This window comes from Delphinus delphis, chromosome 1, assembly GCF_949987515.2.
Source record: "Delphinus delphis chromosome 1, mDelDel1.2, whole genome shotgun sequence".
NCBI lineage: Eukaryota > Metazoa > Chordata > Mammalia > Artiodactyla > Delphinidae > Delphinus > Delphinus delphis.
Genome location: NC_082683.1, coordinates 12431983 through 12449210, shown reverse-complemented (window position 1 = coordinate 12449210; position 17228 = coordinate 12431983). Strand labels below are relative to the sequence as shown.

General features: G+C 40.9%; 1 protein-coding gene and 1 pseudogene across 1 annotated transcript in view; one reads left to right on the top strand and one right to left on the bottom strand.

The window, feature by feature from the left end:
• Positions 1-2352: 2352 nt before the first annotated feature.
• LOC132431351 (small ribosomal subunit protein eS1-like) lies at positions 2353-4622 on the bottom strand (annotated as a pseudogene).
• A 120-nt stretch (positions 4623-4742) lies between these two features.
• FBXO42 (F-box protein 42) overlaps positions 4743-17228 on the top strand; it is a 94675-nt gene continuing 82189 nt past the window's right edge. The window contains exon 1 of the mRNA XM_060015126.1: positions 4743-4966. The gene's annotated coding sequence lies outside the window, so the exon portion shown is untranslated. The remainder of the gene's footprint in view (positions 4967-17228) is intronic.

Genomic DNA, 17228 nt, shown 5'->3' with positions numbered 1-17228 from the left:
CTGCTCGTGGGCTTTTTCTAGCTATGGCAAGCGGGGTCTACTCTTCATTGTGATGTGCAGGCTTCTCACTGTGGTGGCTTCTCTTGGTGTGGAGCACAGGTTCTAGGCACGTGGGCTTCAGTAGCTGTGGCACGCGGGCTCAGTAGTCGTGGCACACGGGCTTAGGTGCTCCACGGCATGTGGGATCTTCCCAGACCAGGGATTGAACCTGTGTCCCCTGCATTGGCAGGTGGACTCTTAACCACTTCACCACCAGGGAAGTCCCATGTTGGGCATTCTTAAGACTGAATCTACTAAGAGACCAGAAAGATAGATATCTTGGAGCTCGTTTGAGCTCGTTTCCTTTGCAAAGGAAATAGCTTTTCTTCCACTAAATGGATAATCAAGAGGCCAGCCCTAGTTAATCACATAGGCCTCCTGGGCAAGTCCCTTCCTCATCTGTAAAATGAGGGGATGGAGCCAAGTAAGGTCTAAAATTGAGGAAGTGGTGGAAGTTTCTTCCTCCAGGGGGAGAGCCCCAAAAGTTGAGGCAGTGGCATAAACAGGCACTGGCAGAGACCCTAAAGCATGAGCTTCTCTTTCTTGTGAAATATGTTTGTTATACCCTTCATGTTTGGGGCTTAGTGATTTGCACTCAGACCTGCAGGTACCTTTGATCTATCACGTGAAACACTCTGGTATGTGATAGGAATATAAGAGCAAAGCCCATAGTGAGAAAACTTTCCATCTGATTTCCAATGTGGGGCTATGTAGACAGTTAAATAAATGGCAAAACCTACCAGTATTTAAAATGTACATACCCGTTGAGCCAGCAATTGCATTTCTAGGAAATTTCCCTGTAGATACATTGGCTCATATGCAAATAAAATTATGAGGCTATTCATTGCTGCTTTGTTTATAATCACAAAAGACTGGAAACAAATGTCCATCCCTAGAGGATTCATTTTAAAACTATATGGTCCAGCTATGCAAAGGAATAGAATGAATTGTTAACTGAGATGGTTCTAAATAAACTGACATTAAATGATCTCGAAGAGCTATAGTTAAGTTTAAACAAAAAGCAAGATCCAGAGCAGTGTTTATAGTCGGCTGCTGTTTGTAGGCTTATCTATTTATATGTGTATGTGTGTATTTGTATATGCATCTCTGGAAAGATACAAGGGACTTGTAACAGTGGTCACTTTGGTGGAGAGGCAAGGTTTACCAGGTAGCTGGGGGGACCGGTAGGATGGACTTAATATTTATTATATGTCCTTTTGTACCTTTTGACTTTTTTTTATGTACATATATTATTTATTCTAAATAAGTAAGAGCATAAGAAATGAATTTCAGTAATGGATTGTGGGGATGAACTCTGCATGATACTTATGAGAGAGACCATAGCCACTCCTCTCATCCTAGCCTTATATCTTGTCCCTGTACCTCCAGCCATGTCCCAATCTGTCTTCACACTGCAGAGAGATTGTGCTAAAACACCATTTCATCACATATCCTCTTTGCCCCCAAATCTCCATGACCTAGGAGGTAATACCCAGTTTTCTTCCTGATATTCCAGGCCGTATATAAACTGACCTCAATCTTATGTCCTCTTGTTTGTCAGAAGCAACATTGTGTAGAGTTCAATAGCAAAGGCTTTGAGGTGAGACCACCTGCGTTCAAACCCTACCCATGACCATGAGTTGAGTCACTTAATCCCTGGGTGCTTCAGGTTCATCATCTGTAAAATAAGCTAAACAATGGCACTTACTTAGCAGTTATTTGGTACATAATGAGAGTATACAATATACATCGACTGTGATTATTATTAAAGACTTTGCTTTAATAATAATACTTTTGTGCTTATCACAATTGATAATTTTATATTGGCTTATTTATTTGTTTATTGTCTGTCTCTCCCAGTAAACTGTTGGGCTCTCCACGAGGGCAGGGACTTCGTTGTTTTATTTAAAAGTACGTTGCTGTACATACCACATGGCTTGGCACATATTAGGTGCTCACTAAATATTTGACTGAATGCCCTCTTAGTTTTCAAATTCCCAGTTCATTCATTCTTTCATCCATTTAACCAATATTTAGCGAGTCCCTACAGGGTGCCAGTCTCTATAATTATGATAAAGCATTGAACAAAACAGACAAAAATCCCTGCCATCCTTGAGCTAGGAGATTCAGGGTGGAGTGGTTTCTGTATTTGAACCTGTTCTAACATAATCTAGCAGTTCCAAACCTAACTGGACATCAGAATCCCTGGGGAGCTTTAGAAGAAGTCTAAGTCAGTGTCTAAAGTGAGCCCTGCAACCTGCATTTTTTTATACAAGTAAGATTTTATTTTTGTCACTGTTAAGCGTCTGAATTTTAAACAGATTCTTGGACTCATGACTCATATCAGTTGGCTCATTCAACTTTAGTACCTACCTCACCCCTAGTAGCTTTTCCAGAACTACTACCTTCATCATGAAACTCCATGAGTTTTCCCAATTCAAACTTGAACTTCTTCAGCATTTTTACTTTATTGTCTATTTATTTTTATTAAAAATTTTTTTATTGAAATATAGTTGATTTACAATGTTGTGTTAGTTTCAGGTGTACAGCAAAGTGATTCTATTATACATATGTATATATATCTGCATTTTTACTTTTCTAACAAAGACATCATGGAGTGGATAATTAGACTGGTGAGACTCATGTCTTTTCCAATGCTGTCTGGAATCAACTTATTGACAATTTCTATCTCGTCATTTGTCTGCATCATCTTCTGGATTTGTCAGACCCGTTGGTGCTGAGCGTAAGTGGTCTTCTGAATTTGATTGTTGCATTTTTTTAGTAAAGCCAAGAGAGAATAGACAAGCAAATAACCATTGGTAGTCTTGACATCAACATGAGTTTCAGTCACGATCTGCTGTTTTTTTGACCATGGAGCTCCTTTTGTCACAGGTATGATCCATGCCATGGAAATTAAGCAGTTTTTCCCCTGAACATCTTCAGTAATCAGCTTGAATTTTTTTAATGCAACTTCATCATTCTGCAGATCAGGAAGGCTCACTTCAAAAACAACAACCCCTGAGGCCATCAGATGGGATTTTGGTTCCCAGAGGTTTTTTTTTTTTTTTTTAAGATTTTTTTGATGCGTACTATTTTTAAAGTCTTTATTCAATTTGTTACAATATTGCTTCTGTTTTATGTTTTGTTTTTTTGGCCATGAGGCATGTGGGATCTTAGCTCCCCAACCAGGGATCAAACCCCCACCCCCTGCATTGGAAGGCAAAGTCTTAACCACTGGACCGCCAGGGAAGTCCCCCTGGAGTTCTTATGACTAGTGTTTTTCCAATATTTCTTATATTGAACATAGCTGGTGCTTTCACAACATACCAATCTTTCTTAGAAAACAGATCAACCACTTTCTTCTTGGTACCCTTTTTGCTGCTATTCATAAGGTGCTTGTTCTTGCTGACCTCCGTGGTACTGTTCAGAGAGCCAAAAGGTGGAGCCTGCATTTTTAAAAGGAAGTGCTCAAAAGCTGGTCCAGTGTTTCTAACATTGAGTCTACAGGGTACTTGGGGGTCGGGGTGGTGGGGTTCACAAGTTCTATGACAATTTTTAAGCTTGAGATTTTTAATGATACAATTTTAATATTTATTTATGTTTATAATTGCCAAGTTTCTCTTTTGCAGTGATATTTCCTAACTGAAAGACTTGAGTTTCTTAAATCAGTGTTTCTCATACTGGGATTCCATGAGTGTTTACCCAGGGGTCTTTGCATTATTCAAGTTTGTGGAACACTGATCTAGTGCTTTCTAGTGTGAGATTGACCCAAGTTTGTTCAATAGCATCTTGCCTTCCCAACTTGAGAGCAGACCTGGGTTCTGGCCCAGCCCTATGTCCTAAGAGATGTCCCAGAAGGTCCACTTTACCCAGGGTGGTGGGCTGGCAGCTCAAGGTTGCTTCATTTTTAGGTGCAAGGGATGAAGACTGAAGCCCTTGGGCTCTGTATCTCTGGCATTTCCTTAGACCACATGCTGTGCAGGTAATTCACGGAGGTTCTCACCTACACACCAGGCTGCTCCCTTGGAAGGGGGATTTTGCTGGAACCAGTGATAGTGATACTGGAAAGTACAAGAGCTTGGGAACCAGAAGCGCCTGAGTTCAAATCCTACCTTCCCCCCCAACTCCCCAGATATGTGGCTTTGGGAAAATAACTGATATATCCCGCACCTCAGTTTCCTCATCTGAAACATGGAGCTAGTAACAAGTCACACAATGGTTGGTACACAATTATGGGAGGCTTCGGTTGCATAACCAAGGCACTGAGTTTCTCTCCTTCAGTTGACATCAACAGCGCTTGTGCTCATCGGGCCCTCGGGGTACACATGAATTAATTCCTGGTCTAACATCTATCATAGACTCAAGCCGTTGGGAAAACTGCTCAGTTGTCCCTAGCAGTGCAGAGGAGGGTGAGTGCAGTTCTAATGCCGTTTGTAGGCACCCGAAGAAAGCGGGCGCGGAAGCGCGAGGTTTCCTCACTCCAGCTTGGCTCCCCCAGGCGGCGTTCCAACCTCGGAGAATCTCCGGGGACCAGGGGGTTGGAGGGTGGGGGCGGCGGGCCGCGGCGTGTACCTTCCCAACATGGCGCCGCCCATAGGCCGCCTGCCGCGGTCCCGCTGCACTGACGTGTGTGCGCGCGCGTGTGTCCTGTGTGCCGGTCCCCGGCGCATGCGCACTCCGTGTGGTCTTCTCCCGGCCAGAGCAGCAAGAGCGGCGGCGGCGGCGGTGACGGCGGCGGAGGCGGCTGCGGCGTTAGAGCGGAGGAAGATGGCGGCTCGGAGCGGCTGGGTGTCCCGCCAGCTGTGAGGAATCCCGAGTGCGGCAAGCGCGGCCTGGGGCGGAGCGCCTCTGCTCAGATCCTATCCCCGGCTCCCTCACCTTCTTCGCCAGCGGAGCGTACCCGAGAGCGTGGCGCTGGCTGGGCCAGGTGAGGCCTCTTCCTCTCCCGGGGCCGCGGCGGGGAGCTGGCGGCTTATGCCCTTTATGCCACGGGTCCGGCGCAGGCCCTGCACCCCGCGCGGGGGTCGGTGCCGGCTGGCCTGGGGGCCTTGCTGTAGTCATTCTCGGCCTCCCCGGGTGAGGCAGGGCGGAGGAGAACCCCTTTCCAGGCAGCCCTTGGGATGGGGGCGAACCCGGCCTCTCCCCTCTAGCACGGCGGTTTTCGTCCCCGCACCGGAGCCACGAAAGGGTGTGTGACCAGTGTAAGGATGGCTTTGGGGTGTCAAATTATCTTCCACCCCACCCCCAAATCTTTAACGCCTTTTGAGAGGAGCCGGAGTTCGGTGCCCTCCAAAATTGGGGCTGCGGCGAGGGGCCAGCATCTCTGAAGCTGCAAAAGGAAGATTTTGGAATTGGCTTAAAAAATGAAACACAAGCAGCCTTTCCTACCCCTTAGTTTTTTGAGTGTTCCCCCAGTGAGGTAGGAACTGCGGATCTCCTTGATTGAGACAGCAGCCCACGTTGTGACCGTGGAAGGCTTCTGGTGAGAATTGGTGCAAAGGGAACCGTGGAGGGTGGGAACCAATTTGTAAACGAAGAAAAAAACAGTCGTAAGATCTTGATAGTGTCTGGAAAGTAACTTCGGGGCTAATGAAGTCCTCTCGATCCTTTGAAACCTTTGGATTGTTGAGATTCGGAATACCCAATTGCTTTTGTCTGTTAATCTCCCGAATTTTATTAGGAAAATAAAAGCTTCATTTCTCAATTGCCAAAGTCTTTGGACTTTTCCGTGGTGGGATTCCTACTGCTCAGCGTGAAGATTCAGACACATTACCAGTTCTCGCTTGCTGGCAGGGACATTGTACTATACTTACCCTTTTTGAGAACAACTTTTGTTGTTGTTGTTCAAATGCTAATTTGGAGACTTTGTTTCTTTCAAGTAGGAAAGCCGGTTTGAAGCCTTGTGGTCTCTTCCTTGAGGAATGAAGGCTTCAGTTGCAGTTGTGCTATGGGGAATTGTTGAGGAGATGGCATTGGCTTGGGCACGCCAAATACCTTTTATAACTTAAATTTGTGTTTAAGAATGATGACGTCATGGATTTAAAGGGACAAGGAAAATTTGAGAGGAAATAGCATCATTTAGAATTGAACATTTAAGATTCAGTCTATAGCTTTTACAGTGAATAGTGGTGCTCTGTTTCAGATCCCTAATTTTGAGCGTATTCATGTGTATAATCTGATTGGTTTCCTTTCTGTTGTATGTTGTCATTTTATATCCTGTAACTGTTTGCTTTTGACAAGCCCAGTATGAATATATTACTTTATCTACATTGACCCATGGGTGTTTTGTCTGTTTCAAAAAGCTTTTAATTGTTAAAATGACAACTGTTTAGTTTAATAGTAGCTAATTTTTTGACCCTTTTTTTCTTTTCTTAAAGCCTTTTCCATAGAGATTTGTACATTTTCTTAGTGCCTTTGCTAAGGACATAAACCTAAACCAACAACTTCTCCATTTTAGACAATTGGAGAGCCACTCTCCATTTCAATTTGCTAATAAAGAGTCATGAAATTAATGCAGTGAAACATCCTGGTGGTTTGACATTATACTTCTTGGCATAATGTGTTGCATTGTTGTGCTAAATCATCATCAGATACTGATGCACCTTCATGACATCCATGACATCATTCACTCTCCAGCATTTTGCCTTTTGCAATTTCTTGCTTTCTCAGAGTCACAAAGAAAGAGGATCAGGAAAAATAGCTTAGGATGCTTCTTAAATGTCTGATTTCTAGAAGAGCCTTCTCTAACACTGCTTTATATAGTTAAAACCCTTCTGTAGGACTCAGAGCTGTGTAATTGCTACCCATTGTGAAAATGCTAGCAAAACCTCTAGGTTTTACAAGAATATTGAGGTCCCAAGGAGAAGTTATCTCAAAGATGAACAAATACGTGATTATCTTTGTGATTTCAGGGTTGTTTTAGTCTATATAAAACTAGAAGCCATTTGTTTAAATATTGCCCTTCCCACTTCACAAGATTGTTAATGTGAAGCAAAAGAGTAATGTTTGTGAAAGTGCTTTGTAAATTAGAAGGTGAATGTAAGATTGATTATTCAATAACCAGTTTTATGAAAATACCTATTGAGAGCCCTCTGTGTGTTGGACATTTTGGGAAGTAGGTACTGATGATTCTAACCGCTTTTGGTCTCAAGTTGCCAGCAGTCTGGTCAGGGAGCCAGACTGAGAAACTAGTTAAATATATTGTAGTGTAAGAAATGCACTGAATGCAACCAAGGAAGTCAAGGAAGGCTTCTCAGAGCCAGGATGTCTTTCCCCAACCTTTCCTGTTATTCTGCAGAAAAATATGCCTTTTGTGAGCAACCTGCTTTTTATAAAAACTTAAAAATTTTCTGTCACAAGTTCTTTTCCTCTTTTATTCATTCATTGTCATGACACTTCCCACACAGTATGCCCCAGTTATGGTTTCTGCATTCTCAAAAATCCACCAGAGTCTTGGGAGAACCTTTTTGAGAGTGAGTCATATGCACAGGCAATAAACACAAACATTGCAGCTGCAGTTTCAGATATCTCCGATTACTAAGTGGTGACAGCTCTAGAGTGGTGATGCTTTTATTTTTGTTTTGTAAACTGGCACAAGAAGTACTGTATGATTTGAATTTGATCACATTCAGTTAATAAGTGTTTAGTTGTCAGTCCCTTAGAATGTTGGCTGTAAGTGATTATTAGTACTGTCTCCGGTCTCCCAATAATAAATAAAACAAGAAGGTCCTTCTCCTTTTGAGGTGAAGCTGACAGTTTAAGCCAGAAGTATACTAAACTGTTTTATAGAATCTATTTATGTAGATCGAGGCTGCTTAGCATCTCTGATATTAAACTTCTGTTCAATGCAAGTTCCTCATCTTAGTGCTGTGGTATTTTATGATTAATTTAGCATGTTGTCACCTACATTGCAGAAATTTTATGGATTTTTGGATTGAGTGGGATCTGTAAGTGGTGCAGTATTGAACACATACCATCTGTATCTTAACTGAACATGAGTGCTTTAAGGTGGTGGTTGACAAGGAAGTGAAGGTGATGTGTCTGTTCATTCTTCTATATTGTGGCAGTTTGTCACATGTAGAAAGGTACGACCTACAGACAAGTCACTTTAAAATTGCCCAGTATGAAGCTCATAACACTACAGCTTATTTTTAAAATTGTTTCTTATGCCATTCTTCTAAATATCTTGTAAAATTAGTGGTACTCCTGTATAGCTTAATTTTGTGCTTACTTACTCATGCATGTATCGGAAAGCAAATTTGCTTTGAATTCTGATTCTTCCTTTATTAAGTTTCTACTTTTTAATTTCTAAAGTTTTCTCCTAGGCTTTTTATTTAATTTTTTCTAGTGTTGCTGTTCTGTTTTGCTTCAAAGGTGGCTGTTTTGCTTCAAAGGTGGAAGTATCTTGTGGTACTTTGATGCTTGTTTATATATATAAATCTGATAAATGTACAGATATTCTATAAAGCAATAGTTACTTGTAAATTTTACTACTCTGGACAGTAACTTAGCTTAAATAGTAACATATTTTCTCTTGTCTCCTAGTAATACATAGATTTCAGGTAGTTCATTTAATTTCTTTTTTTTTTTCCTGGCTGTGTTGGGTCTTCGTTGCTGCGCTGCGGCTTTCTCTAGTTGCGGCGAGCAGGGGCTACTCTTCGTTGTGGTGTGCGGGCTTCTCATTGCAGTGGCTTCTCTTTGTTGCGGAGCACGGGCTCTAGGTGCATGGGCTTCAGTAGTTGTGGCACGGGGGCTCAGTAGTTGTGGCTCGTGGGCTCTAGAGGGCAGGCTCAGTAGTTGTGGCACATGGGCTTAGTTGCTCCACGGCATGTGGGATCTTCCCGGACCAGGGCTCGAACCCGTGTGCCCTGCATTGTCAGATGGATTCTTAACCCCTGCACCACCAGGGAAGTCCCAGTTCATTTAATTTCTATAAAGGCAAGCAAGTTCCAGTTTTAGCTACTAATATTCCCTTAGAATATTTAACATTTAGGATACGTTTATTTCAGCTATTTTAAGGAATTCACTGGTATGGCATACTCTTCCAAATTTGTGTTTCCTTTATTATTCTCATTTTAAATGTTTGATTCATGTTACTATCTAGAGAACAAGAAATTTTTTTCCAGAATGAACCTCTTGGTGCATTGTTTGGAGAAAGATTGATGTTAATTATAAATTGATCAATACAGTTTTACTAAATGTTGCCTCTCCCATCTGCTGGTTTTTCAGATGCAAATCAAGGGAAAATGGAATTTATCCTTCTGTTTCAGTATTTATTTTTAAAGCTTTTTTGCTTAGTAGTCTTGCTGTGTTTTGCCAAAAAGCGACAGTGTCTTGTCTTTTCTTGGTTGATCCAGCAGTGTTAAATGTTTGCAGTCTGTTCTGCAGGACTGCTTTCTTAGCTTTTGCCTTGAGATACTTAGATAGATCCTTCAGTCTAGTCAAAAGCAAGCAAGCTGCTGTCTTCCTTATTACTGAATCTGAAGTTTTACTTTCCTGTGGGTCCTTCAAATTTTGATTTGTCTGTCTTCCTTACGTCCCCCCACCTTTTTTTTTTTTTCCAGTAAATGCAGTTCTCTCTTCCAAGTGTGTTTCATAAATCATAATGGAATTTTGGAATATAATTCCCTATAGAGCTGCATAATGATGTGTGCGTTAGAATTTCACATTTTATTTAACTTATAAGTAACTTAATGGTAATGAATCTTGAAGACATTATGGTAGGTGAAATAAGCCACAAAAGAACAAATATTGTATGATTACACTTGTATGAGGTACCTAGAATAGTCTAATTCATAGAGAGAGAAAGTAGAATGGTAGTTGCCAGGGGCTGAGGAGAGGAGGGAAAGGGGAGCTACCTTTAATGGATATGGAGTTTTCGTTTGGGATCAAAGTTCTGAAGATGGATGGTGGTGATGGTTGCACAACAATGTGCATGTACTTGATGCCACTGAACTGCATATTTGCAAATGGTTAAAATGGCAGGTTTTATGTCAAGGTGTATATTAACACACACACACACAGGAAGCTTAATGGTTTACGTGTGCTCTGTGGGCTGGCTTGATAATTATTTATTTCAGTATAGTAATTAAGATCATAGGCTTTGGCCCCAGGTAGACCCAGGCCTCTACCCTAGTTCTGCTACTTTGCTTGGGTATGCACCTTAGGTTCTCTAAGCCTCAGTTTTTTCATCTATAAAATGAGGATGATGCCCCCACGTTTTGGGACAATTAAATGTGGGAATACGTGTGAACTTTCTCAGCACATTGCCTAGCATATAGTAAACACTTAAATCTTACACATTATTATTACATTGTTTTATGGAACAGTAAAACTGGGACAAGGGAAACTTGTCTCCTAGCTTCCTCATAGCATAGTCCAATGGCATACTTGTCCTGTATGCAGACATACCTGTAGCAGGAATACATGTTTTCTGGTTTCTCCCGTGCTTCCCTTTCTGTATTTGATTGGAGAACTGGGCTTATTCATGTCTTCATTTGATATCACTGCCCTTATGTCTCTTAAATCCATCTAGATGTGATCTTTCTTTTATGCCTCTTGGTTTTCCAGGGACTTTATAGAGCATATCCTCTAACTCAGCTGTCCACGTGTTCACAACTGAGTCCATTGTTTCACCTCTTACCTCCCTTAACATAAAAACCTTTACTAACCAAGTTCCCTTCTTAATATTCCCATCTCTGTAGATAGAATACGTTTAATCTGGTCTGATAGACCATGAAACTGGGAGTCATTTGTTAATACCCTTTTTTAAAAAAAAATCTTTTGTATCCTGCCATGTAGATCTGTATTATCTTCCTCAGTATCCCTTAGGTTTCCCTGCTCCTCGTTATACTTGCTGACATGACTCTAGACCAGGCTTTTATGAGCTGAGGGCAGACTGAAGTACTGCTGTAGTTCTTAACTAGTCTTGTTGCCAGGGCTCTGCTACTTACTAGTTGTATGATCTCAGCCTCCCTCATCTTCAAAATGGGAGTTACAATTCCTACTGCATGACATACGTGTGCAATATTTAACTAAGTGTCTAACACATGGTGAACACTGCATAAGAAGTATTTGCTGTTACTTGAGTTTTTCTTCTTGGTAATTTTTGGAAATGGTTAAGATTGAAGTGACAGTACTACAACAGACCAATCTTAAGGGACTGCGATCTGAATGTTTCCCCTCTGATCGGGAACCTACGGTAACTCATTATTGCCTACTCCCTTACTGATCTTTGAAGCTCTCCATTTGGCCCTCATTGTACCTTTCCAGCCTTATTTTACATGATACCCATCATGCGGTCTGTTCAAGCCAGACTAGTCTCACTGCCTCTCATGTATATCATGTTCATTTTTATAACTGGAATATTCATTTTCCTAGGTAGGAGGCATATTTTTCATTAACTACTCTATCCAGCTCTGTAGAGTATCTCCTGTATGCTCCACCACTTAACCACTGTTGCCCTGTGCTAATGAATTCCTGCCAAATACTTCAAAGGAATATATCATGCAGTATAATTCACATGTAATATTTTTAGTGTCTTCTGTGCACATTTAGTACTTACATATTAGGCACTCAAATATTCATTCAGTGTATGCGTTTGATTCTTTTGGGCTGATGTTCTTCGTGAGCTTTCTGAGGCATTGCATGATCCTAAGTGTCTGTTGAGTCTTTTTTGCCTTTTTGTTCATTGGTCCATTCATTCAAAAAACATTTATTAAATGCTGTGTGCTAGGCATGGTTCAAGATATTAGGGTTACAGTGGACAAAATAGGCAAGGGCTCTGATTTCTAGGATCTTACATTCGAGAATGAAGAAAGCAGTTAATGAATGAACAAAACTTCAGACAGTAATAAATACTTCAAAGAAAATAAAAGAGAGTTAGCTAAAAGGGAAGACTGAGATTGGTTTAGAGAAAGCCTCAGTGAGAAGGTGATATTCAGGCTGAAAGACACAAGGCAGAATATTTAATGCTAAGTTGTGGGGACATAAGGAACAGCTAGCGCAAAGGTCTAAAGTACAAACCAGGATCTAGTTGGGACTCTCAAGTTGCATTTGGCTGTTGTTTAGTTTTTGCTTCATAATCTAAAATAGCCTCCTCCCCTTCCCATTTTTTTTTTCTCTTTTGCTCAATGACACTGCCTTTTTTTTTTCCTTTTTTCTTTTTTTTTTTTTTTTGCTGTACACGGGCCTCTCACTGTCGTGGTCTCTCCCGTTGCGGAGCACAGGCTCCGGACGCGCAGACCCAGCGGCCATGGCTCACGGGCCCAGCCTCTCCGCGGCATGTGGGATCTTCCCAGACCGGGGCACGAACCCGTGTCCCCCGCATCGGCAGGCGGACTCTCAACCACTGCGCCACCAGGGAAGCCCGACACTGCCTTTTTGAAGAGACCAGTCTGGGTCTCTGGTAGACTCTTCCACATTCATGATTTGTCTTACTATTTCTTTGTGTCAATTAAGTCCTTCCTTTATCACCTTTTAAGACAATTGACAATTTGCAATCCTTTGTGATACTATGTATTCAAGTTGTATCACACTTGATGTCAGCTTTTGCCATTATAATGATGCTGAATTTGATCACTTGGTTAATGTGCAAGTCCTAGATCTTTCCATTGTAAAGGTTTCCCTTTACATGGATCAAGTAATCTGTGGGTAGCAATTTAATACAACACAATTACTCTATTCCATCTTTCACCTGTTGGTTTTAACGTCCGTCGGAGATCCTTGCCTGAATCAGTTGTTTCATTGGAGGTTGCAAAAGGATGATTGTTATTGTTGTATTCCTTCCACATTTATTAGCTGGCTAATAAATGAGAATCAACTGAGAATTAACTACTAAAAGTCTCTCCTAATAAGGCAGGGTGTTTTGTTTAATTCTTTGCTTTTCATTGTAAATTTTCTTGGTGAAGAACTGGTCACCTCAGTGGTAGCAAATGAGTTTCTTTTCTATTTTCTGTATCATTGTAGGCACGTGAATTTTTATTTATTCATTATTTTACAGTTAGTTACAGCCATTAGTCTCTTTTTTTTTTTTTTTTTTCCAGTACGCGGGCCTCTCACTGTTGTGGCCTCTCCCGTTGCGGAGCACAGGCTCCGGACGCACAGGCTCAGCGGCCATGGCTCACGGGCCCAGCCGCTCCGCTGCATGTGGGATCTTCCCGGACCGGGGCACGAACCCGCGTCCCCTGCATCGGCAGGCAGAGTCTCAACCACTGCGCCACCAGGGAAGCCCCATTAGTCTCTTTAACGCAGAACTTTCACCAGTATGAGTGTCTTCAAGCTAGTGTTGTGTCCTTTTGATGTGCCCCGTGTGCCCTTTGGTGTTTGGGTTGTTTTCTCTTGCAAGATCTTCCAGGTGCACCTTGTACTCTCTCTGTTCTTGACCCGAAATCAGTCATTTTTCTAGGAAGACCTAGTTACTTTTACAGAGAATGCCATTAGAAACCAAGATCTGAGTGCTACGAATGCTCATTGCTTACTGGGTCTTCATTATTTCTAGGTCCTTTCAATGGGCAGAGATAGAAAATATGTTTTTTAGAAATCAAAACTGCATATTGATATTTCCAATTTAATTTGAATCTTTACAGGGTTCTTTTCTTTAGATTTTATATTTGTCTCTCTTTCCTTAAACTGGAAATCTTATTTTTTTAGTACTGTTCACGTTTATTTGTTCTATACTACAGTATACATAACTCTTATTTTTATTTAAAAAATATTTATTTATTTATTTGGCTGTGTCGGGTCTTTGTTGCAGCACGCGGGATTTTCGTTGCTGCGCACGGGATCTCAGTTGCAACATGCGGGATCTAGTTCCCTGACCAGGCATTGAACCTCGGCCCCCGTGCATTGGGAGCGTGGAGTCTTAATCACTGGACTACCAGGGAAGTCCCATACGTAACTTTTAAAAATATAGTCTTCAGGGCTTCCCTAGTGGTGCAGTGGTAGGGAGTATGCCTGCCGATGCAGGGGACGTGGGTTTGTGCCCCGGTCCGGGAGGATCCCACGTGCTGTGGAGCGGCTGGGCCCGTGGGCCGTGGCCGCTGGGCCTGCGCGTCCGGAGCCTGTGCTCAGCAACGGGAGAGGCCGCAACAGTGAGAGGCCCGCGTACCACAAAAAAAAAAAAAAAAAAAATATATATATATATATATATATATACACACACACACGTATATATATACACATACATATGTACATATACATATATATATAGTCTTCATGTTGTTACTAACAAAATTACTGAGGTAAATTTAAAATTTATTTGTCATTCTTTTTTTACCCTTAGAACATTCTGTCAACATCCAGTAAAGAAAATGGAAAACATACTAGATAGTTCAAATATAGGAGATTTAATGTAGGTTGCAAGACTGAGAGAGCAAAAAAGAGTAGGGCAGGGTGATTTAGAGATTAATAACTAGGGTGAAATTGAAACTTCCCTGGTGGTCCAGTGGCTAAGATTCCGTGCTCCCAACGCAGGGGGCCCAGGTTCAATCCCTGGTCAGGGAACTAGATCCCACAAGCATGCCACAACTAAGAGTTTGCATGCTGCAACTAAAGATTCTTCCCACTGCAACAAAGAACCTGCATGCCACAACTAAGACCCAACACAACCAAGTAAATAAATAAATATTAAAAAATAAATAAAGTAACTGGGGCGAAACTATTATCTCAAGAGTTGGGAACAAAAGGGATAGATGGTATTATCAAACCTTTTAAAGAAAATGGAGAGGGGGTCACCCACGACCTCAAGCACTGCTGCCACTTTCAGATCTGGGACCAAGAGGGGGAATTGCCAAGATACGCCACATGGCTGGTGCTTGGATCATCCTCTTCCTAATGTTTATTAGTTTCTGGTTTATCCTTACAGTGTTTCTTTTTACAAAAATAAACAAATACCTACATATATTCTTTTTTATCCGTTCTTACACAAAAGATTGCCATATTATGTACACTGTTCAGCATTTCTTTTTACTTAGTATATCCTAGAGATTATGCCTTATTGGAACAGAGGTAGTCCCTAATCATATTCACAGCTTCATTGTGTGGATGTGCCAGATTTGTTCAACTAGTCACTTTTTGATGGTAATCAGTAAGTAATGCTTTACTGCTGATCTTTTAAAAATAGATTTTGGTGGGAATTCCCTTGCGGTCCAGTAGTTAGGACTCAGCACTTTCACTGCCGAGGGCCTGGGTTCAGTCCCTGGTTGGGGAACTAAGATCCCACAAGCCATGTGGCATGGCCAAAAAAAAAAACCCACCCTACTTTAAAATAGATTTTGGTATGTGTGTTAGAAAGAGCATTGAGCTGATAACAGGTTCTGTTTTGCCACTAAATACATGACCTTAAGGAAGTCACCTGTTTTTGGACTTCAGTTTCCTCATTTGTAGAATAAGGGTTAAATTGCTCCATAATCTCTAAGATCTCCTGCTATAATATTTTATATTTTTCTGAGAGTTTTATTAGCCGTATTTTAAACCTATTGCTCAGTAAAGTATGTAAAGCATAGGAAAATTATAAACGAGAACGTAAGGTTAAGTTTTAGAAGTACTACTGAGGGTTTTCTAAACTTGAATCTGTTCAGGTGCTTGTTAAAAAAATTAAGATTCCTGGGCCCATCCCTGTTTTCTGAAACAGTCTCTAGGAAGTGTACCTACTAAGTGATTTTTTTTTTTTTTTTTAATGATCAAGCTTGTGAAACAAGATTTACTTCATGTGCACATGCCATTGTCCTTTAGGTTTCCTGAGGATAGGGAGTAGTCAGGACATTATTTACCCTTCATGAATTCCTTTTCTCTGACCACCACCAGAAGAAATATAAGTAGAAATGAAAATTTCCATTCTCTTACAGCATCTTGTCAAAATGTACTATGTTCTTTGCAGAATGTTTTTGTGTCAGTGAGGTTGCTGGTTCTATATGCAAATTGAGATATTTGATGGGAATACCATACAGTTGTAGAGTGCTTTGAATTCTGCTTCCTGAAACACTGTTTTCACCATGCTTCTCATTTGCTCACATTTAGTGAATTCCTTCCTAGAGACTTCAGAACATATTGGATTCCAGTTCTGGTTCCTTTTCTTTTTACAAAGCTGGCTAATTGTAGGCAAATGAATTTATCTGGGTCTCATAATCTTCATCTGTAAAACATAACTGATAATATGTCCCTTATAGAATTGAGGTAGGGTTAAATGAGATAAGGCGCTTGGCACAAACTCTTAATACCTGTTGATTCCCTTTCCTCTCAGCTAGTCTTCACACCAGCTGCCTTTTAATGATTTCTTAAGAAGTTGGTACTCAGAGTCCATGGACTGGCAACGTTGGCATCACCAGGGTGAGAGTGCAGAATGTCAGGTCCCACTCCAGGCCTGCTGAATCTGAATCTGTAGTTTGAGTTGCTCATTAAAATTTGAGAAGCATTGGAACCTTAAGAGATTTTCTTTTTGTCTGAGTTCCTAATGATTTCGTTGTTCTTTTTACCTTTGGCAGGTTGGTTTTGCTGTGCGCTATTAGCTAAAGCTATTTTAGATCAAATACGTGAGCACGTGTTCAGAATAAAAGTTCACCTGCAGAAGTGTTTACGTATTATTATTAAATACTATTAAAAGTTAGGTTTAGGTAGATTTTTTTATAGTGAGAAATTCAGAAGAGTGCATAAAATATGTGCAGTGTAAAGAATAATTATAAGCAAACATCTGTGTAACCACCATCCAGGTCAAGTGATAGAATATTGCCAGTGCCTCAGAGGTACTTCCAGTGTAGCCCTTTTTGATTACAACCATTTCCTGTCTTAGAAGTAACTACTGTTTTGTCTCATGATACTTTCCTTGCTTTTCTTGATAGTTTTATCACCTGCGTATCTAAACAGTAGTTTAGTTTTGCCTGTTTGTCAACTTTACATAAATGGAATCATACTTCGTGTATTTTTTTGTTGTCTTTTTCTGGTCAGTATTAGAGATGTATCCATTTATTGTATAGATTTTCTTTTTAAAGTAGTAGAGCGCAAAAAAATTCTGGCAAGTTTTGAATAATTTTAGCTGTAGTATTAAACCTTGATTTTTTAAAAAGAAAACAGAAACATTAATTCAAAAAGATATATGCACCTCACTATTCATAGCAGCATTATTTATGACAGCCAGGATATGAAAGCAACCTAAGTGTTCATCAGTGGATGAGTGGATAAAGAAGATGTGGTAC